The sequence below is a fragment of the Scyliorhinus torazame genome, chromosome 5 (assembly GCF_047496885.1).
Source record: "Scyliorhinus torazame isolate Kashiwa2021f chromosome 5, sScyTor2.1, whole genome shotgun sequence".
NCBI classification, from domain to species: domain Eukaryota; kingdom Metazoa; phylum Chordata; class Chondrichthyes; order Carcharhiniformes; family Scyliorhinidae; genus Scyliorhinus; species Scyliorhinus torazame.
Genome location: NC_092711.1, coordinates 291205843 through 291228442, shown reverse-complemented (window position 1 = coordinate 291228442; position 22600 = coordinate 291205843). Strand labels below are relative to the sequence as shown.

At 48.9% G+C, this 22600-nt stretch overlaps 1 protein-coding gene across 4 annotated transcripts in view; it reads right to left on the bottom strand.

The window, feature by feature from the left end:
• The window catches only part of acsl4a (acyl-CoA synthetase long chain family member 4a), a 98171-nt gene extending 75967 nt beyond the window's left edge, over positions 1–22204 (bottom strand). For 3 of the 4 annotated variants that reach the window (XM_072505727.1, XM_072505731.1, XM_072505732.1), the window contains exon 1: positions 22097–22204. The gene's annotated coding sequence lies outside the window, so the exon portion shown is untranslated. Of the gene's footprint in view, positions 1–9136; positions 9156–22096 lie in introns of those variants that run through there. The other variant, XM_072505728.1, reaches the window with a different exon arrangement.
• Positions 22205–22600: the final 396 nt, after the last annotated feature.

Below are 22600 nucleotides of genomic sequence, written 5' to 3'. Positions count from 1 at the left end.
CCGTTTAAAACCTGCGCACTCCCGAAGTACAATTATTCCCAAAGTATTACCTTCATCACGGTCACACAAGTTTGTTTTAATGCCACACTCTCCTCATAGAACAGACTTTTTGGACTCAACCAATTCAAACAAGCACACGCACCAACGGATTCAATAACAGCCTCCCCCCCCCCCCCCGTAACCAGACTCAGTGGCACAGCTCCAGGAATCTGGGTTCAATTCTGGTCTCAGGTGACTGTCCGTGTGGAGTTTGTACTTTCTACCCTTGTCTGTGTGGGTGCCTCCCGCAGTCCAAAGATGTGCAGCTCAGGTGGATTGGCCATGCTAAATTGCCCCTTAAATGTCCAAAGAGTTAGGATGGGTTACTGGGTTACAGTGATCGGGTGGAGGTGTGGGCTTAAGATCAAGTTGGATGCTCTTTCCAAGAGCCGGTGCAGACTCGATGGGCCAAATGGCCTCCTTCTGCACTGTAGGGATCCTATGATTCCTGAATGGCCCTCTTATTGACTGAACAGATCGCTCCACGCATCTTCTCTACAGTTGTAGCACAGTTATATTACATATGCTTCACCCGATGTCTATACAATGTGTATTTATCGTATGTCCTATGTTTTTCATGTATGGAACGATCTGCCTGGACTGAACGCAGAACAATACTTTTTACTGTACCTCGGTGCATGTAACAAGAAAAATTTAAATCCAACCTGCTTGACAACATTGAAAGGTCAGGATATAGATTTAATTTCTTTCTCCTTTTCTTATTATTAGTCCACATTGTTTTAAACAACGGCCATACAAAGACACACTAATCACTGTTCACCAAGCACACAGCCGTTTAGTAGTTGCTCGCAAACTAACTCACCCAACAGGAAAAGACTCTCTTGGACTATTCTGGTCAGTACTCAAACATTTTATGAGACGAGACTAAACCTCACTTAAAAACAACATAGAAAATTCTGAAAATATGTTTAAATGGACCAGAGAGTCCAAATATAGGACAGGATTCTTCGCAGAATCCAACTGATTACTGTTTGACCACAGAACATTCTACTTATATGTACATCCACAGACCTTATCTTTCCAATGCCAAGTCTTGCTCCAGTAAAAATTTAATCACAACCCAAGCCACCGACTTTAAACGAGCGCAAAATGGCATCTTATCTGGCACACTTAACTCAACAGGCCCCAAATAACCCTGCTGTCCGTTCAATCTTCAAGAGAGTTGAATGGGTTTCAATTAACATTCCCTTTTTGAGTTTCAAATTGTACAAGGTGCTTGGGGAGAGGGGAGGCAGGGTGGCGGATTCTCCCAGAATGATTTTTTTTTTTTTTAAATGCAGTCAATGAATGCTGTTATGCATTCTCTTCCGAGTCCGGGCAGTGTGGTACAAGCTCAAAGAACCCGCTACTTAATCAGTGACCACGTTTCCATTAATTTCTCCACAACCGACACAATAAAGAATTACTGCACTTCCCGGATACCAGTTCCGTTGTCCCACGGAGTCGATTTCAATATTTTTGCCTTCTGCGCCGCAGGCCAACTGTGCGGTGACTCACTTTGGGAAGACAGGCGGCTTGATGATGATGCTCTGTACTGCAACTTAACACGCAGCTATTGCTAGCAAATGATGGAAAATACAGCGCCTCGTGACATAGCTATAGCTCCCACACCGAAGCAACGCTGCAGAAGATGAAAGATTTACCATGCAATTGATAAATTTAAGTGTTAATTGGCTAAACAACAGCCTGATACAAAAAGCAAAACACCGCAGATGCTGGGGTTCTGAAATAAAAACAAAGTGCTGGAAACACTCAGCAGGTCTGGCAGCATCTCCGGAGAAACAGAGTTAACGTGGGACTTCTGCAGAGTGGAAGAGGTAGAAACAAAATGGGTTCTGTGTTGTTGAAAAAAATGGAGGGGGATGGGGTTAGATGGAAGAAAAGATCAGAGCTAGCTTAGAGGTGGGCAGTCTGGAACAAAAGACAAAAAGTGAGTGGCAATGTGAGCAGTAAAGAAATAAAGTACTGGTCAAGAGTGGGTACGAACAGCAAACGGGTCAGTGCCGAAAACAAACAAAAAACTAGGTACAAATGGGGTGGGGGGGGAACCAAAATGGAGGACAGAGTTCATGGCGTGAAGTTGCTGAACTCAATGTGGAATCCAGATGGCAGAGAGGTTTCCAATTGGAAAATGAGCTGATGTTCCTCCAACTTCTGTTGCGCTTCACTGAAACTCGGCCGCAGGCAGAGGACATTAACGCGAGCAAAATGGTAAACTGAAACGGCAAGTGACCAGGTGGTCAGGATCACGCTTTCGGACTGAGCACAGGTGTTAATACCTTCTGCGTTTACATGGGCAGGTGGCATGGGGAAAAGGATGAGGTGTTGAGGGTGATAGAGGAGCGGACCAGTTTGTCACAGAGGGAATGGTCTCTTCAGAGTGCGGGGAGGGGAGGGGAGGGAAAGATGTACTTTGTGGTGGCATCATGCTGGATGCAGCAGAAATGGTGGAGGGTAATCCTCTCCATGGGAGGCCGCAGGGTGGCGAGTGAGGCCAAGGGAAATTCTGGGCGGGAGGGGAAGGCATCACGGCAGAATTGCAGGGAGTGGTTCGGACACAAATGAGGGTCCTGTCAAACACGGTGGGGGAGCAATCCTCAGTTGAAGGAAAAGGAAAACACGTCAGAAGTGTCGATGCGAACGTAGCATCACCAGAACAGGTGCAATGGAGATAGAGAAAGTTGGAGAATGGAATGGAGTCCTTACAGAACACAGGGTGAGGAGGGGGTGTGGTTGTGGGAGTCAGTGGGCTTGTAACAAATATTGGGAGACAGTCTATCAGCAGACACAACCACAGACAATCAGGGAGGGAAGGGACATGCTGGAGGTGGACCTGGTGAAGGGGAGAGAAGGGTAGAAATTGGAAGCAAAATTAGTTAATCGTTCCAGTTCTGAGCGCAGGAAGGGGCACCGATACAATCATCGAAGTGCTGGAAAGAGAGTTGTGGAAACGGCCCAGGGTCAGACTAGAACAAGGAGAATCCCACACATACCGCACAAAATGACAACATAATTAGCGCCCCTGCGGGTGTCTACACCTTTTATGTGGTGGAAGTAAGACAATTTAAAAGAAGTGAAACAAATTAAAGGAGCGAACAAGTTCAACCAGGTGGCAGGTGGGGACTGTTCAAGGATGAAGCGGAGAGCTGTCAGAGCTTGCTGGCGAGGGATAGCGGTGTAGAAGGATTGGACCCATGGTGAAGAGGTGGTGGGTAGGGTCAGGAAACTGGGATTGGTGGAAATGACTTAGGGCAAGACATAGAAAGAAATAAGATTGATGGAGCAGGGACAGACTGAAATTATGGGTCTAGTGGGACCGAACTGTTGTGGGTTTTAGGAAGAAGATAGAACCAGGCTGTTCTCATTTGAGGACTATGAGGTTGTAGGCTGTGGAGGGAAGATCTTCAGGGGAGAGGAGGTCAGTGACAGTCTTGGAAACAATGGCTTGATGCTCGATGGTGGGGTCACGGTTTGGAGGAGGTCGGGGCGTCTGAGAGTTGGCGCTCAGCCCCTGTAAGGTAGAGGTTTGCATGGCAGGCAGCAAAGGCACCACACTCGTCAGCAGGTTTGACAACAAAGGCAGGGTTAGACCAGAGAAAATAGAGAGCAGCAAGCTTTTTTTTTTGAAAAATATTTTTATTCTCCATTTTCAGACTTTACCCACCTCCAAACAGTAAACGGTAACGAATACAATGTCAATCCCATCCTCCCGTTCCCCCCCCCCCCCCCCCCTCCACAAATAACGGCCCACCTGACAAGATAAGCATCAAATAAAACTAAACCTCCCGAGGAGGAAAAAAGAAAAAGGGATCAGGAATCGCCCCGGTCACCGTTGACACATACAGTCCACCCCCCAACCCCCCCCTAATATTCAACACCATCCAATTCCCGAAAGAGTACTGTGAATGGCACCCAATGGAATTGTAGACAACCCCCCCACCCCACTCCAGACTCCTCCCCTCTACTTCCTCTTGTAAACTCCTCCCCCCGAGCTCGGTTCCTTCCCAACTTTTCACCCCGGCTAGATTCACCAAAACCTGTTCTACCAGGCTCCGATGGCCGCAGTCCCCCCCACCACCTCACTCCCGTTCACTGGCCAGCTTAAACCGGCCGGCGTGGAGGTTCCCGCCCGGGTCTCCTTCCCCCTTGCCCGGTCCCAGGAAAACTAAGAAATCCCCTTTAGCATACAACCCCAGCATACACACCCAAGCCCCAAAGAACCATCATTGCAAGCGAAGGTCCCATCTCTTCCCTTGTCCAAATATACAATGTCGACTCATTTAGTACATACACCAACATGCAGTGAAAAAATAAAGTTACATGAGGCTACATCGATACACGACTCGCTCGCAGTCCCATTTCTCAATTCTGCCAGTCCTTCTGCCTTCGCAAACTCCTCCGCCGCTTCCGCCATCCCAAAGGGCAGCACAGTAGCATTGTGGATAGCACAATTGCTTCACAGCTCCAGGGTCCCAGGTTCGATTCCGGTTTGGGTCACTGTCTGTGCGGTGTCTGCACATTCTCCCCGTGTGCGTGTGGGTTTCCTCCGGGTGCTCCGGTTTCCTCCCACAGTCCAAAGATGTGCAGGTTAGGTGGGTTGGCCATGATAAATTGCCCTTGGTGTCCGAAAAATTGCCCTTAGTGTTGGGTGGGGGTTACTGGGTTATAGGGTTAGGGTTGACCTTGGGTAGGGTGCTCTTTCCAAGAGCCGGTGCAGACTCGATGGGCCGAATGGCCTCCTTCTGCACTGTAAATTCTATGAAAAAAAAAAGTCCTTGGATTTGTAGGTAGCCCTCAACTTAGCTGGATATACTATGCCGCACTGCACCTTGCTGATGTACAGTGCCTTCTTCACCCAGCTGAAGGCAGCCCACCTCCTCGCCAGCTCCACCGTAAAGTCCTGGTATATGTGTATACCAGCTCCAGCCCACTGCACCACCTGCTTCTGCTTTGCCCAGCACAGGACCTTCTCCTTCACGCTGTACCTACGGAAACACCAGTTACTACTCTTGGCGGCTCACTCGCCTTTGGTATAGGCCTCCACGACCGATGATCCCGATCCAGTTCGTATCAAGAGGGATCGTCCCCCTCCCCCAATAGCTCCGCTAACATAGTGGCAAAATACTCCGTCGGCCTCGGGCATTCCACCCCTTTGGGCAGACCCACGATCCTCAGATTCTGCCGCCTGGATCTGTTTTCCAGGTCTTCCATTTTGGTTCGCAGACCCTTGTTGGTCTTTGTCACCTTCCGCAACTCCTTCCCCATCAAGTGGATTGGTAACTGTGCTGTGATAATAACTCGTCCACTTCCTTCAGTGTCTTACCTTGCTCCCGCACCTCCGCCGCTGAGCTTGATACCGCCGCCCTCACCGGGTTAATCGCCTTCCCCACCAGCACTTTCAATACCACCCCCATCTTCTTCTTCATCACTTCCATGTGCTTTGTGAACTGTTTTTCAGTTCCACAACCATCACTTTGGTCATTTCTTCTGCTGTGAGCGATGCGGCCTCCCCTGGTGCTCCGGCCTCCGCTTTCCTTACAGTTCCCGCGCTGTCTTTTCCACTCACCGGCGGACTTACATCAACCGCCTTTTTGACGGCCGTTTTCCCCCCCAAGCTTGAACATTTCTCCTCCCCGTGCCTTCTTGCAGCTTTTTCAGCCCCTGTTGCCCCTGGGACCGGGCGTCAAAACCCCAAAACTTCTATTCCTGAGCAGGAGCCCTGCCTCCCGCCCGCCGTCACCAGAAACCCCGAGTGCAGCAAGGTTAGAGGGAGACATGTTAAGAGTGGGCGAGGGGAAGCCAAAACTAAGATGGCCAATGGAGGGAAAGTTACAGAGATGTGTGAATGAGCAAGGAATGGACCGGAAAGGGGAAACGAATGAAGCAGAAAGAAAAGCTAATTTTTGTGGAATTTATGAAGGAGGTTCAGAAAAGCATCCAGGAGGTGACAATTTAAAAGCTCAAGTTAAGAATGAAAAAAAAAACCCACACAGGCACCATCCTGCAATTAGTGTTTTTGCTCAAGTGGATTGCACTCAATTTATTTCAGGTGTTTAAACACATTTCAACGCATTCTGCAAATGCCGCAGCGTTGGTGCATCACCCTCATAACTCAAAGAGGACGGAGGTGACATTTCTCCTGCGACAATAATACTTCAGGGGTCAGAATATTCAAACTCCGATTTTAAGCAAACGCACCGTCCCTGACATACGTCTGCCGCAGGAGATGCTCCGACATGGAATACTGAAGAGGACAGAAGGGAGCGGCCGAGGAGAGGATTTAAATGCCCGACATTCTTTCTGGATGAGCACACTGAAAAGGAGGTGAATGGCTTCCATTATCCATAATTACCGTAAATACAGAACATTTACATCACTTATTGAAATGTTGGGCCACAACAGGAACTCGGCCAACAGCAGTGAATAGAGTTTTATTTTTCTCCATTAATCTGCCTAATGCCTGTTGACGGCCTGTTTTCTGGTTTCGCAGCTCCTGCTCAATATTTCAATTCCCCTGCTCTATGTTAAGGCTATTTCCTCTCCCAGCAATAGAGTGCCGCCTACCCAGCCAATCAGCAGGCAGTTTATCGCTCACCCCACTCTGTACGACACACATCTTCCCACCCAGTGCCTGCAGGTACAAATCACATAAGCCAAAGCCAACCTTCCGCTTGCTGACGACACCAAGCAGCCAGCAAACACGACAAATTCAATTCACCGCAGCAACGGACTACTCCACTCGAAGTGGTCAATATATTATTAAAACAGCACATTTAAACCCTTTCCTCTTTTGTCCCCCCCCCCCTGCGCAAAAACAATTCTTGTGCCACAAATCCACAAAAGCCAACAACCTTTTAAAAAAAAAGTTAAAACATTAATATTTTTTAAAGACCCAATAAAACAGCACAAGGATTTAAACAAGCAGAAACTCAAGTTTCATTTAGAATATCTCCCTGTGGGCTGAACATAGTTCAAGAAAACATATTTGTGGCTTGGAACTAGCTGAAGGTTTATCACCCTTTAAAGACTCTCTCGGAAGAGAAGTTCAGAGGTTTGCCACAAGCAAGTTCTCATCTAAGAATAGCTGACTTCAAATGGCACCTTCTAAAAGTAGACGTGCTTTTTCTGCCTCAAAAATCTATTCCTTAACCCAAGTTAAGAAGCAGACTGGAAAAAAAAAAACGACCGAGGAAAATTGAGGATGCACACAGCCGGTCGGCTAGACTACAGGCAACTTGCAATATTTAGTCGGCTTGCTCTCGGAATGCAATATGGGAATTATTCTAATTATACCCTACATGGCAACAGTATTCCTCTGTAGGGATGAACTGTTTGAGACAATCTGTGGTGTCACTCAACAACTTTTGCCTGACCAGTCACAATCTCCAAAACTATGCCAATATTCCATATGCACATCGAAGCTGGCACAGCAACGTGTATTATTTGGGTATAAAGATTGACATTCATAAACCACATCCAGAATCAATCCATCTTCATTAACACATGGCCTTTCAGCCATATCGAACTGGAGGGTGCTGAGAATCATGTGGAACCCCCTCGGGCTGTATGACTCGCATCAAATGTATACGGTGAATATTACACGCATCACAATTGTATTGAAGCACCTCAAGAAGGCAACCTGATCTATGTCGACAACTTAAATGCCTTTGCACCATTTGTAACCACCATTTTGAAACGTCAGCAATGTTTCTTTGACTGCATTGAAGCAGCTCAAGAGTGCAAGATCACGTCGTGAACCTGAATATTATTGCACGGTGTGTGAAGGCCACTTTGAAATGTTTGCAATGCTCTTTCAGATATTTTACCAATAAGGTATATTCTTGCAAAAAGAAAATAACACGTGCTCCAATCAGTTATTGCGTTACACGTCGACACAGTACTTTGTGGAGTTTGTGAAAAAAAACCTACAAAATTCTAATGAAACAAAGCTATCATCATATACGAGATACACCGCTCTTCGGAGGGGAGATGGAAGGTGAGGCAACCATGCAAGAGAAGAGCAATATTAAAACAATTGAAACTTGAGTTGTCAACTACTGTACTAAATATCCCTGTGGAGATTGCATATCAGGCGGCACGGTAACAGTGGTTAGCACTGTTGCTTCACAGCTCCAGGGTCCCAGGTTCGATTCCTAGCTTAGGTCACTGTGTGCGGAGTCTGCACATTCTCCCCGTGTTTAACATAGCATTGCATAGAATTTACAGTGCAGAAGGAGGCCATTCGGCCCGTCAAGTCTGCACCGGCTCTTGGAAAGAGCACCCTACCAAAGGTCAACACCTCCACCCTATCCCCACAACCCAGCAACCCAACCCAACACTAAGGGCAATGTTGGACACTTAAGGGCAATTTATCACAGCCGATCCACCTAACCTGCACATCTTTGGACAGTGGGAGGAAACCGGAGCACCCGGAGGAAACCAACGCACACACGGGGAGGACGTACAGACTCCGCGCAGACAGTGACCCAAGCCGGAATCGAACCCGGGACCCTGGGGCTGTGAAGCAATTGTGCTATCCACAATGCTACCATGCTGCCCTACCGTGTGTGCGTGGGTTTCCTCCCACAGTCCAAAGATGTGCAGGTTAGGTGGCTTGGCCATGCTAAATTACCCTTCAGTGTCCAAAAAGGTTAGGTGGGGTTACTGGGATAGGGTTGAGGTGTGGGCTTTCCAAGGGATGGACCAAATGGCCTCCTTCTGCACTGTAAATTCTATGATCATTTTTATGACCCAAACACCATACCTCATCCTGACAGGTTTAGTTTCATTAGTTGACATAAACCTGTATAACCAATAAATGCAGTTATGACATATTTTACCTCAATAGAAAATTAAAACTGCACCTTCATCATAACATTAGTCACGCATCCAGTGCTGCAAATGGGTCTTCGACTTCAATTCTGATGACAACAATTTTATCAAAATTTAAGTCATGCTTAATCGCTCGACCACATCACCATCCACTCCGATTCACCAAGTGGGTGCTACTCAAGATCTGACACTTACTGTACACAATTCTCAATATTTGCTTGAGGAATAGTACGCAGTTACCTACTTTTATGACATCTCTCATAGCAGGGACAAGACGGAAGCTGGCAGCTCTCCCTGTTCGACTTTGCAGTGCAGTCAATGACCGATGATAACCTCCGCTACTGCCTGGGGAGACTGGCTGTTAAAATGCAAGGCAGATGCTTCCTTCCCCCAAGCAACTGATAGGCCAGGATTAAAAGGAAAACAGAACGCGCGCACACACATTCAGCATCCTTCTTCAGATACCACAAATACGATTAACATGTATTGCAACGGTCTCAATTAGCACTCTTATTGTTGTGACACCCAGCAGGGGGCTAAAGGGCAACAATTCTAATGGTGGACAACAGCTTACGTCAAGCCAACTGCACAAACATTAGCACGCCCATCTTTCCTTGCCCCTTGCTACTGAACGTCCCAGGAATTACCATTCTTAAAGAGGTTGTCTCCCACCACCCCACCCCCAGCTTTTAGCAAAGTGCAATCTATATGAACAGTAATAGGGAAGAAGGAACAACTGGGTGGACCGCAGCATTATCAGGAAGTAAGCTACTCATTATATGAATTGACAACTATTAACTAGGTCCAATCCAGGCTAACCTCCATGTTAAAACCTTAAACTATTCGAGACTCGAGGGAAAGAAACAAGCAGGATTGAAGAAGGGCCGCCAATGTGTGAAATTTCAGATTGTGATTACCCGATAGAACTTTAGCAATATTAACATCCAACCAACATGCCTGAAATACGTTCCAATCCTGCACCACATGAAAGCAACCTAAGCAAGCAGCTCTTCCACATTTTCTGCTCACAGAATTGTTCATTTAACATTTTCTACCCCCACGCCCCATCGTCTGTGGGTGGCGGCTCAGAGAGGGCAGCAGCCCCTCCAACAACTCGCCGGAGTGATCTCGCGCTTTAGGGAAAATGTCATTAGTCACCTCGATGCGGAAAGCACCATGCCAGCCCTTGCGACATGCTGTTTTGAACTCCTCCCCCAAGGCGCCTTGCCCTTGTCTGCACCCTACACGATTGAAACCACAATTTCTCATCTACCTGTCTTTGTCACGGAGGTCACCGAGTCCACCTGTTGCACCTCCGCAACCTAACTGGCTAACTCAGCACAGGTCAAGGATTAAAAACTGTTCACCACCTTTCAGTAAAATGCGCAAGCTCAACAAGCTGCTGCTCGCTGCTCACACAATAGTTACACAAAAAGAAATGTAATTTGATAACTGCATGTAAACAACATTACTGGATTAAGGCACACAATGCGTTATCAAGTATCAGGTCTGGAGCAATGACCTATGCCGGGACAGTGCTCAATGCCTGCATATTATAAAAACTACAATTAGTTTGAATTCAACTGCATCCAAAATTACATTTGTCTCGGAGATGGACCTGAACGAATTGAAGGTATACTTCTGCCAGGGATTTCTGTCAATTCAAGCAGTTGAAGTTGCTACCACGAGTACGGCAAGTAGACTGGGCTATGAAGTAATGAAGGAGCAACAAGTTGGCCATGTTAATGCTAAAATGGGATTTTGTTTTGCTATTTACTGAGTCGCAAGGCTGGAAATAAATTAGATATTTAATATTCTGATGAACTGACAAAAATCAGAAAGATTAACAACACTTCGTCAAACTTTAAACTCTCCAACATCCGCAGCCTCACCTACAAACTGTAGATTTCAAAATGTTATACCGGTTGAGCATCCCTTACGCAAAACGCTTGGGGCCGAGTGTGTATCGGATTTCGGAATATAATATTCCAAGGGGTGAAACAGCCTGTTCCTGTTCTTATGAAAGCTCATTTCTTGTTCCAGACATTAACCAATGTCACCTTAACCCTCTTGAAATGAACCACAAGAATTTCTGAAATTATGTTAGGGGTGTCTGCAGGCCCTTTCGACATTTTCACCGCAACAACACAATAATCAGTGGGTGACCGGGTGGCACGGTAGCACAGTGTAACCACAGTTGTTTCCCAGCTCCAGGGTCCCAGGTTCGATTCCCAGCTTGGGTCACTGTGAGGAGTCTGCACGTTCTCCCAGTGTCTGGCAGGTTTCCTCCAGGTGCTCCGGTATCTTCTCACAGTCCAAAGACGTGCAAGATCGGCGGATTAGCTGTGAATAATATAATCTAATGTACACGACAGAAAGTGGGAACATCAGAGCTTTTCGAATTTCGGATACAGGATGCTCCACCTGTCTAACCTTAATGTTCAGGTAGGAGATGAATGGCTCCTGGCAAAACTCAAATAAAGCCAACTATTCTCATTTGACAGCAGCTAAAAGGGTTTAAACAGTAACTTTAACAGACTTCATTTTCTTCCTGAAAAGAAATATCACGTCCATGAACAATGTGCACCGGATTATAAAATGTTTTCTTGCACCAAAATATATTCCAAATAAGTGAACGTGTTTCAATGTTTTATATGGGGGAGGAGTTCAAAACAGCAGCTCCTTCTCCCGCACCCCACCAGCTCCACAGCAAGGGAGTTTTTAAAAAAATCCAATTCCAAACTAGCCGACAGGTTACACGGGTCAAATTACATCGCAGGCTGATGAAATGATTGGAACACTTGATAACCACACATTTAGCACAGGTATTTTTTCCTTCATTACACAAGTGTGCAAGGTAGCCACCGACAGGTGGGGAGGTGGAGAAAAACCAGATCGTGGATTTTGAAGCACTGCGTGGTGGTAATCCTAATTCAGCAGGTTAATGGCATGATTGCACCTTTACTGGATAATGACAGGATCAGCCAAAGGCAATTGGGAAGTGTACAGCCTAGAGAAACGCGAGAGGCAGTGCAAAACCTGGAAAGGACATCTGTCCCAATCGAATGCCTTTGCCAGCTTGAATGGCCCAGTTGTCACAGTAACATCCTATGCATGAAATCCCACTGGGACCGGCCTTTCATGAAACCCTCCCTCCGTTAGTACAGTCGAATGTTGCTGAATAAAGTTGACTGTTGAACTGGTTTTCAAAGTGAGCCAGAAGATGTTGAAGAAAACGTTCCCAATGGCAAGCTCTGTGATATTAGGGCAGACATTTTGAGTGCTCAATCGAAGCTGTTTAAGCTATGTTAACGTTCAATTCGCTTCTGTTTAACAGGTGCATGCACGCCAAGGTGGACCAACAAAAACTGCATCAGGAACGACCTCTATGCTGCAAGACAAGGAGGATTTTTCAGGAACTAATTGGATCAGACCTACCCAGGGGCATCCTTCCGCAGGCTGCAGATGAGACTGCAGAAAACGACTTCCTAATTATTACAAACAGCTCCTTTTCCACACGAGAGAATTCTGAGAAGTCTAATAATAACTCATTGTACAAGATGGCTAATGCAGCAAGGAGAAAGGGTAGTTTTCAAGGAAACAACTTTCTGTAGTGTTTCCTTCTACAGAATATGAAAAAATGAAAATCGCTTACTGTCACAAGTAAGCTTCAAATGAAGTTACTGTGAAAAGCCCCTAGTCGCCTCATTCCGGCACCTGTTCGGGGAGGCTGGTACGGGAATCAAACCGTGCTGCTGGCCTGCCTTGGTCTGCTTTAAAAGCCAGCGATTTAGCCCAGTGTGCTAAACCTGACTTTGTGTCAAATGGATTTGTGCAGCACGACCCCTTCCCCGGACCTTCCTTTCCAATATTCTTTCCCCTCAACAACGCCAACACATGCTGGACGTGCTTCCAATGAAGTTGTCAGCTCATTGGTACCACATCATGCAAGCTTACAAAGGAGCGTTTGAACAAGGTACTTACGACGGACAGCACCAGAGGTGAATCCAGTGACAGTGACAAGTCACTAGATAGCCGTCAGGAGTGGAAAATTGTTGCTCCCCTATGCCTAAAAGGAGGCCAGATCAACCATATGGCGCTAAGTGAGGTCAACCACTTCAGCAGAGGCAGGGAAAGGAATCTGCCACTTTTGGCTCAGCAAGGTAACGGGGGGAACCCACTGGAAACCAACTGGGTATTTGTTTAATCCTGTCTTTGCCAAATGTTTGAGAACGGTTTACAAAATATGTTGAGTTCTTGGAACAGATAAGCTGGGCGGATAGTCTGGACATAACGTCAGGCTGCAGCACGCTAGCCACAATCAGGCAGCTGTGTGTTTTTAAAACAAAGAAAGAGCTGTTTACAATTTTTGAGAGGAGAAAAAAAAAATGGGATTGATTTTTTTAAAATACAATACACACGGAGGCACCAACCCACCAGACAGACTTATCCCAAAGAGGATGAGGTGTTGGGGTGGGGGGGTCAAACTCCTAACCCACCTCCCATCCCTCCCCCAACTTAAGAACAAGCAATCCTTTCCCACTCTCAGACTGGCACATTCCAAGACCTGTGTGCTGAGGGATGCACTCAAGCTTGGGGCTGCCGTTGCCAAGGTGCAATGGGGATTTGCCGGTGCTGCTTTGAAACCGGATCTCCAGCAGGTGGGAGAAGCAGGGAGGCGTGAGCGGAAAATTCTTACTAGTAGTTTACTTCTAGTTTTACTAAGGGGTTACAGACCCCACAGATGCTGCCTGACCGGACTTTTCCCTTCCAGCATCTTGTTTTTACATCATCAACATTCTTGTTCGAAAGACTTTTTATGATGCACAACCACTGCAGAATTATGATGCACAACCACTCACGGTTTAGGGTTCGAACCAGAAATGGTTTTCCAAGTAGTCACTAGCTATAATGCTGAAAGATAATCCCACGATAGTCCATGCACGCGCACACACGCACAGATTTTTACTCGGCCTTGCCAATGAAAAGAGCTCGGAATCTGTGGGCCTGGAGCACACATTTGTAAACAGTGGATTTTGCCTTGAGTACTGACTCTAACCTCCATGACTGACAGACTGGAGGTTAAACTAGCCTGGAACAGTCAACCTTTTGTTTCAGTATCAGCTGTCCTTGATACCAGAGCATGTCAGAAATTTAGAAAGCGCCAATGACTGAATCATTTAAGCATCCTAAAATGTGTCGGTTTGCAACGGGAGTGAGAAAAGTCCATAAAATATCACAGATATACTGCAAGGACTCAGTCGTTCAGTTAACACGAGGTGCCAGCCTTCTTCTCTCCAGCAATGCAGAATTATGATGCACTGGTGAAGAATACGTATAAAGCTCTGAAACCAGATAATGCTCACTTGATAATGCTCAAGAAGGTGGCGGTGAGCCACCTTCTACAACTGCTGCAGTCCATGTGGTGCAGAGACGCCCACAGTGCTGCTAGGGAGAGAGTTGCAGGATTTTGACCCAGTGACAGTTCAGAAGGCGTCATTTCAGAACCCCTGCCCCTCACATTATAGGTCGCCCACAGCCCGCTTGGAAAGGAGATAGAGCGGTGCTGTAAGTAAAAATACCCTCAAGTAATTTGTAGAAAAGCCTTCAAAAATGGTGCATGACATGTTGGGGGGGGGTTTGGGGAGAAGAGAGAAGAAAAAAAAGAGGGGAAGAATCTGAAGGAGTAACCATTTCCACACGCACAGAACCTCAGGCAGGCCACAGAACCTCAGGCAGGCTTTGAGCACAAATTAGTAACACGTAATGTCAAAGTAATAAAATACCAATGTCTGTGGGTTGTTACTATGCTCACCAATGGGAAAGGCCCATTTACTCGAGTGACATTAATCTTGGATTAGTTTGCCCGAGCACGCCACAGTGACGACGAGTGACTCATCTTAAGCCACGTAGATGAGGTTTGCTCAACCATCGCTATTCTCTGCTGCTAATGGATGGTTTTAACATCTTAAAGCCAACGCACAACAGTAACTGGGCACGTGGAGCAAAGTTCAACCCATTCAAAACAAATTGAGAGTGAACAAGTAATTTTTTTTTTTTTAAAAAGGTACAAGGTTGAAGAATCAGATGCAAGAACTACGACGACTGATCATCACACTGACCTATAACTGGTGCAGGACAACACCCGAGGGGCAGAAAGTCCACCTACATTCGCTAAATGACTGATTTAGAGACATGGGTGCCATAAAATGAGTTTGACCTTTCCACTGGGCCACCCTCACAAAACGAGAAACAAAGTACGAAACTCAAAAATGCATTATTCCAACCAGCCAGCATAGCTGGGTGGCTTTGGTCTGGAATGAAATGACTTTATTCTATTTAAATAGCTAATGAATTAAGATGACTAAAAAGAAAAACTTGACAAGCCTTGAATAACTCACAATTTTTGGTCTGACATTTACTGCAAAGCTCATGCAAATGAAGAATACTGTAATTCGGGCAACTGTTAAGGTCTGGAACCGAATTAGAACTTTAACCTTTCACAGATAATATAAAAAAACACTTTGGGCAGCAAGTGGTGTACTGCTGAAAACCAAGGTGGCCGCCATCAGGGGCAACACAAAGCTGAATTGGAAGCAGGACAAGACCTAGATTATTGCATGTCCAATAAAAGAGTTACATAATTTGGGGACGGGATTTTACTAAGCATTCCACATAATCCTCCTTTGAGTGAGCACCCCAAATTATGTGAGCCATGTGGATTAAGACGGTCCTGATGTGAGGTTCGCTCCATTAAGACCAGGCTAAATTGCCTCCAAACTCCTGGGATTGAGAACAACTCACATGCTTACAATGTCCCGAATGCAGAAGATCATTCCCGGCCTGGCTAAACTGGGGGTATCAAAAGAAATGAGCAAGGGGTTAAAAGGTGGATATCAGAAAAGGTTGAGTAGAAAAGGCTGGGCGGCATGGTAGCAATGCTGCTTCACAACTCTAGGGCCCAGGCTCTTTTCCCAGCTTGGGTCACGGTCTGTCCACTTTCTCCTCTTGTCTGCGTTTGTGTCCTCCGGTTTCCTCCCACATAACAAAGATGAGCAGGTTAAGTGTAATGGCCATGCTAAATTGCCCCTTCGTGTCCAAAAAAAAAGGTTAGGTAGGGTTACGGGGATTGGGTGGAGGTGTGGGCTTAAGTAGGGTGCTCTTTCCAAGGGCCTATGCAGACTCGATGGGCCGAACGGCCTCCTTCTGCACTGCAAATTCTATGATCTTTAAGAAAGGGTCTGAAAGGATGAATGCAAGACAGGTATGTTTGGACGGGGAGTTCATGTGTGGGAGGCGTAGATAGCTGATGACACATTCAGAAACAGAAGAGTAAGGGCAAAGAGGGAAATGGTGCAAGAAAGCAGAGCCAGAGGAATTGAGAGTTTGGTTTGGGGAGGGCGAATTAGGGCTGGTGGAAGTTGGAGACAGGAACAGCATTGAATACTCGGGATGAGTTCAGGAAATTTAAAGTGGCGATGAAACAGAAGGTAGCGCAGTTCAACGAGGACAGGGTAAGGAATAAGAAACTCTTGGTATAGGATGCGATATGGCCGGCAGGGCTTTGGAAGGGCTGAAGAAACGGATGCCAGCCAGAAACTAAAAACACAAATGAAGCTTTCATTAATACTCGAGCTGAAAGTATGCGATAGAACATACAGATAGAGGAGACCATTCAGCCAAACTGATCTGCACCCATGTTTATGCTCCACACGAGATTCCTCCCACCCAGCTTAATCTAACACCACATTGCATCCTTCCATTCCTTTCTCACTCATGTTCAATACCAGTCAGCATGAGCAGTAGCAATGACCAATACTTCAGGAACGCAGACTGGGGAGGAAGCAGACCTCTTGAGCAAAATAAGATCCAAGAGGGACATGAAGGGAAACCACAGAGTGAGGCGGTGCCAGGGCAAGAGTCTGGGATGGGGGCAAGAGTTATGAATGGGGGTGGCGGAGGCAACTAAACATTTTGCCTCAATGAGGGTGTGCGAGCTCCTCAGACGTGCTGGTGAGAGTGGACTGGCCAGGGGAAAAGGATTTGAAGGATGTGGTTGGTGCAAGGTTGGGAAGTGTTGTGGCGCAGTGATGGTGTCCCTACATCTGGGCAGTTGAGCAAAGATAAACAATCAACTTCGCAAAGCCTGATTTAAAGGTGCTGTCTCAAATGTTCAAGCATTACACTCAGTTTATATTAGATAAATAATCACAGAAAATAATACCTAGAAATTGCAACGCAGAAACAAGCCATTCGATCTAACCATGAGCAATGACCCTCCACAAGTAAATAGTAACCTTACCCAGCCCATTCCTCCCATATTCTTACAACCTTTTTCCTTTCATCCATCTGTCCTATCCTACCTTGACTGTTGACAAGCTCTTGCAAATCTGGGAAAAGATGCCTTTGACTCTCAATTTCATATGATCACATGGGCAGCACGGTAGCATTGTGGATAACACAATTGCTTCACAGCTCCAGGGTCCCAGGTTCGATTCCGGCTTGGGTCACTGTCTGTGCGGAGTCTGCACATCCTCCCAGTGTGTGCGTGGGTTTCCTCCGGGTGCTCCGGTTTCCTCCCACAGTCCAAGATGTGCAGGTTAGGTGGATTGGCCATGATAAATTGCCCTTCGTGTCCAAAATTGCCCTTAGTGTTGGGTGGAGTTACTGGGTTATGGGGCTAGGGTGTGGAGGTGTTGACCTTGGGTAGGGTGCTCTTTCCAAGAGCTGGTGCAGACTCGATGGGCCGAATGGCCTCCTTCTGCACTGTAAATTCTATGATCTGGTACGAATGGCTCCTTCCTCCCTCAACTATGGAAAAGACTTCTCTCTACTATGTATCAACCTTTGACATATATTTTTTTTACACCTTACACTTCATTCTTCGGAAACAAAATTCCAGTCTTTCAGGTTTTTCTCCAAGCCGCACAATACCTTAACTTGTGGATCAAGGCACTCATTTAAAACTCTTGGGTGACCTGCTTGACATCATTTTTTGGTTCCTTCAATGTTTGTCTGACTATGCTCCAGTGAATCGCCTTGAGGCAGTTTACTGTGCAAAAGGCACTGCCTAAACACACGTTGCTACTGTAGCAAATTTATTTGTGCCCTCGCTGAATTGTTTTCACCAGCGAGTGAGTCAGTAATGAGAAATGACAGGTCTGAAACAATGGGTAAAACAATCTAGAGGGAAAAGCTAGGATTTCCCCCGCACCTTGCGCAGAGAATTGTTAAGAGCGGGACTGCACAACCTGAATGAGTGAAGACACAGATTCTACAGGAACGTTCTGGCTATTGGATATGTACTGGACCAGTGAGAAAGGTCATTAGAAATTCTACCTCCTGGAGTGTAAATTAAAATTATGTTACGAACATCTTAGCACTACGTATTGCAGCTGGAACGGTGTTGTTTCAGTCAAGAACTTATGCACACATCCACACACCCTTTAATGCAGCACAATGTCGCGAGGTACTTCATAGGAAAGCTGGGCAACAAGTTCTGACATCAAGCAACAAATGGAGCCAGGAACCCGGGTTCAATTCCGGCCTTGGGTCACTGTCTGTGTGGAGTTTGCATGTTCTCCCCAAGTCTGCGTGGTTTCCTCCCACAGTCCAAAGATGTGCAGGTTAGATGGTCATGATAATTTGCCTCTCAGTGTCCAAAAAGTTAGGTTGGGTCACGGGGATAGGGTGCGGGCGAGGGTTTAGGTAGGGTGCGGTTTCAGTGGGTTGGTGCAGTCTCGATGGGCCGAATGGCCTCCTCTGCACTGTAGAAATTCCATGGTTCCATTATCTTTTCTTTCTCAAATGGCCTTATCACCCAAGCAGAAAGATTCAATATTCCCCTTGATCTCCCAATAACCTCCCTGGATAGACAAAGATACAGTAAAGTGTAAATTGAAAACCGTGGGGCATATTTTGTTGGAAGGGGGAGGGGGTTGGCTGAGTGAATAAGCGAAACTAGAAATGAAGCATTAACTTATCTCTTAAAATTTAAAAGCAGCATTTAATTTAAACCGCCTTCTGAAAAGAGATTATTTTTAAACTAGAGGGAGGAGGGAAACACTGAAAACTTCTTGGGGGGGGGGGGGGGGAAAAAGAGAAGAGTAAGACAATTTAGCACGCTCGTCAATGCAAGAATAAATCAGCAAGCAGGGGCCCTGAAAAGTGGCTGGTGAATGGGTGCAAGGGCAAATCGGGTCGGGGGTTGTGGCTGGAATGGACACAGGTTGTACATCCTGCGTGTATTCAGGGGTGGGGAGTGGACACAGGTTGTACATCCTGTGTGTATTCAGGGGTGGGGAGTGGACACAGGTTGTACATTACCGGGGTGTATCCGGGGGGGGGAGGGGGAGTGGACACAGGTTGGACATTACCGGGGTGTATTCAGGGGTGGGGAGCGGACACAGGTTGCACATTACCGGTGTGTATCCAGGGGGGGAGTGGACACAGGTTGGACATTACCGGGGTGTATTCAGGGGTGGGGACTGGACACAGGTTGGACATTACCGGGGTGTATCCAGGGGGGGGGAGTGGACACAGGTTGGACATTACCGGTGTGTATCCAGGGGGGGGGGGGGGGGGGAGAGAAAGTGAAGAGTAAGACAATTTAGCACGCTCGTCAATGCAAGAATAAATCAGCAAGCAGGGGCCCCGAAAGGTGGCTGGTGAATGGGTGCAAGGGCAAATCGGGTCGGGGGTTGTGGCTGGAATGGACACAGGTTGTACATCCTGCGTGTATTCAGGGGTGGGGAGTGGACACAGGTTGTACATCCTGCGTGTATTCAGGGGTGTGGAGTGGACACAGGTTGTACATCCGGTGTGTATTCAGGGGTGGGGAGCGGACACAGGTTGGACATTACCGGGGTGTATCCAGGGGGGGGGGGGGGGGGACGACACAGGTTGGACATTACCGGGATGTATCTGGGGGGGGGGGGGGGGGGGAGTGGACACAGGTTGGACATTACCGGGGTGTATCCATGGGGGGAGTGGACACAGGTTGGACATTACCGGTGTGTATCCGGGGGGGGGGGGGGGGGGAGAGAGAGAAGTGGACACAGGTTGGACATTACCGGGGAGTGGACACAGGTTGGACATTACCGGGGTGTATCCAAGGGGGGGGGGGGTGGGGGGAGTGGACACAGGTTGGACATTACCGGGGTGTATCCAGGGGGGGGTGGGGAGTGGACACAGGTTGGACATTACCGGGATGTATCCGGGGGGGTGGGGAGTGGACACAGGTTGGACATTACCGGGGTGTATCCAGGGGGGGGGGGGGGGTGGGGAGTGGACACAGGTTGGACATTACCGGGGTGTATCCGGGGGGGGGGGGGGGGGGGGGAGTGGACACAGGTTGGACATTACGGGGTGTATCGGGGGGGGAGTGGACACAGGTTGGACATTACCGGGGTGTATCCGGGGGGGGGGAGTGGACACAGGTTGGACATTACCGGGGTGTATCCAAGGGGGAGAGTGGACACAGGTTGGACATTACCGGGATGTATCCAGGGGGGGGGGGGGGGGGGGGGGGGCTGGTCACAGGTTGGACATTACCGGGGTGTATTCCAGGGGGGGGGGAAGAGAGAGAGTGGACACAGGTTGGACATTACGGGGTGTATCAGGGGGGGGGGGGGGGGGGGGGGGGAGTGGACACAGGTTGGACATTACCGGGGTGTATCCGGGGGGGGGGGGGGGGGGGGGGAGTGGACACAGGTTGGATATTACCGGGGTGTATCCGGGGGGGGGTGGGGGAGGAGTGGACACGGGTTGGACATTACCGGGGTGTATCCGGGGGGGGGGGGGAGGGGGGGGGGGAGTGGACACAGGTTGGACATTACCGGGGTGTATTCCAGGGGGGGGGGGGGGGGGGGGGAGTGGACACAGGTTGGACATTACCGGGGTGTATCCAGGGGGGGGGGGGGGGGAGTGGACACAGGTTGGACATTACCGGGGTGTATCCGGGGGGGGGGGGGGGGGGGGGGGGAGTGGACACAGGTTGGACATTACCGGGGTGTATTCCAGGGGGGGGGGGGGGGGGAGTGGACACAGGTTGGACATTACCGGGGTGTATCCGGGGGGGGGGGGGGGGGGGGGGAGTGGACACAGGTTGGACATTACCGGGGTGTATCCGGGGGGGGGGGGGGGGGGGGGAGTGGACACAGGTTGGACATTACCGGGGTGTATCGGGGGGGGGGGGGGGGGGGGAGTGGACACAGGTTGGACATTACCGGGGGAGGGGGGAGTGGACACAGGTTGGACATTACCGGGGTGTATGGGGGGGGGGGGGGGGGGGAGTGGACACAGGTTGGACATTACCGGGGGAGGGGGGAGTGGACACAGGTTGGACATTACCGGGGGAGGGGGGAGTGGACACAGGTTGGACATTACCGGGGGAGGGGGGAGTGGACACAGGTTGGACATTACCGGGGGAGGGGGGAGTGGACACAGGTTGGACATTACCGGGGTGTATCGGGGGGGGGGGGGGGGGAGTGGACACAGGTTGGACATTACCGGGGGAGGGGGGAGTGGACACAGGTTGGACATTACCGGGGTGTATCCAGGGGGGGTGGGGAGTGGACACAGGTTGGACATTACCGGGGTGTATCCGGGGGGGGGGGGGGGGGGAAGTGGACACAGGTTGGACATTACCGGGGTGTATCCGGGGGGGGGGGGGGGAGTGGACACAGGTTGGACATTACCGGGGTGTATCAGGGTTCCAATTTGGACCGTGGCGCTGGATTCTCGTCAGCCGCCGTTGGTTCCGCATCGGGCTGCTCCCCGCTGTCTGCAAGATGGTCATGTTGTCAGGCAGGCAGTGAGCAGAAAGACACCATGGCAAGGATCAGGCTCGGCTCGGGAAGATCTGGCGAGCTCTTAATACCCAATTATATCCCATCTTCATGTCTCTCTTTAAGACTTGTCCTGCTTTTCACTGACATCTATATTTAGATAAAACATTTTATTTAAATTAAAGAGAGGAGGCTTAAAAAGGTCGTTTTCTGCTGTGAAACGGAGGAGCACGCGTCCTCACAGGAGGAGCCCCCCTGCCCCGCCAAGCAGCTCCTCGCAGCCTGCGGTGCCATTGAGACCATTCAATGTTCTCGCCAACATTGCCCGCGTTCAATGGAAACCAATGCACTAAAACAGGAGAGTTTGGCTTTGAGCGAGGTGGATGGGACGAGGCTGGCGCTCTGAGCCGGCTTACCTCAGGTTCTCCGCTCTCCCCGCACGCCGCTCTCGGGCTCCGGCACAGTGAGCGACAGCGTGTCAATGACCGGCAGTAACCCCTCCCGTCTGGAGGGGGAAACCCCGGAAACACCGCACGTCATCTGATTCGATTCTCACCGGCCAATGGTGGAGCAGGCGGCCCGGGCGCCGCCCCCGGCCCCGCCCCCGCGCTCTTGGCCCCGCCCCTCGCCCCGCCCCCCGCGCCCCAGGCCCCGCCCCTCGCCTCGCCGCAGCCGAGAGGAAGCGCAGTGTCTGGCTCTTTCAGCACTGCGGCTCTGCCGAGCTCCTGCAGGGAGAGCAGAGTCTGCGCTCAGCCTGTTGTTATCCTGAGGGATCGGAAATAAAAGGTGGGATTCTCCATCCCTGAGACTAAGTGTTGACCCCGGGGCAGGGTTGGTGTACTTTCCCCACAGGAAAACTGGCGCTGCACCTGGACCGAATCCGCTACTGTTGAGGGGCTAGCACCGCGGTGCGCCACGTG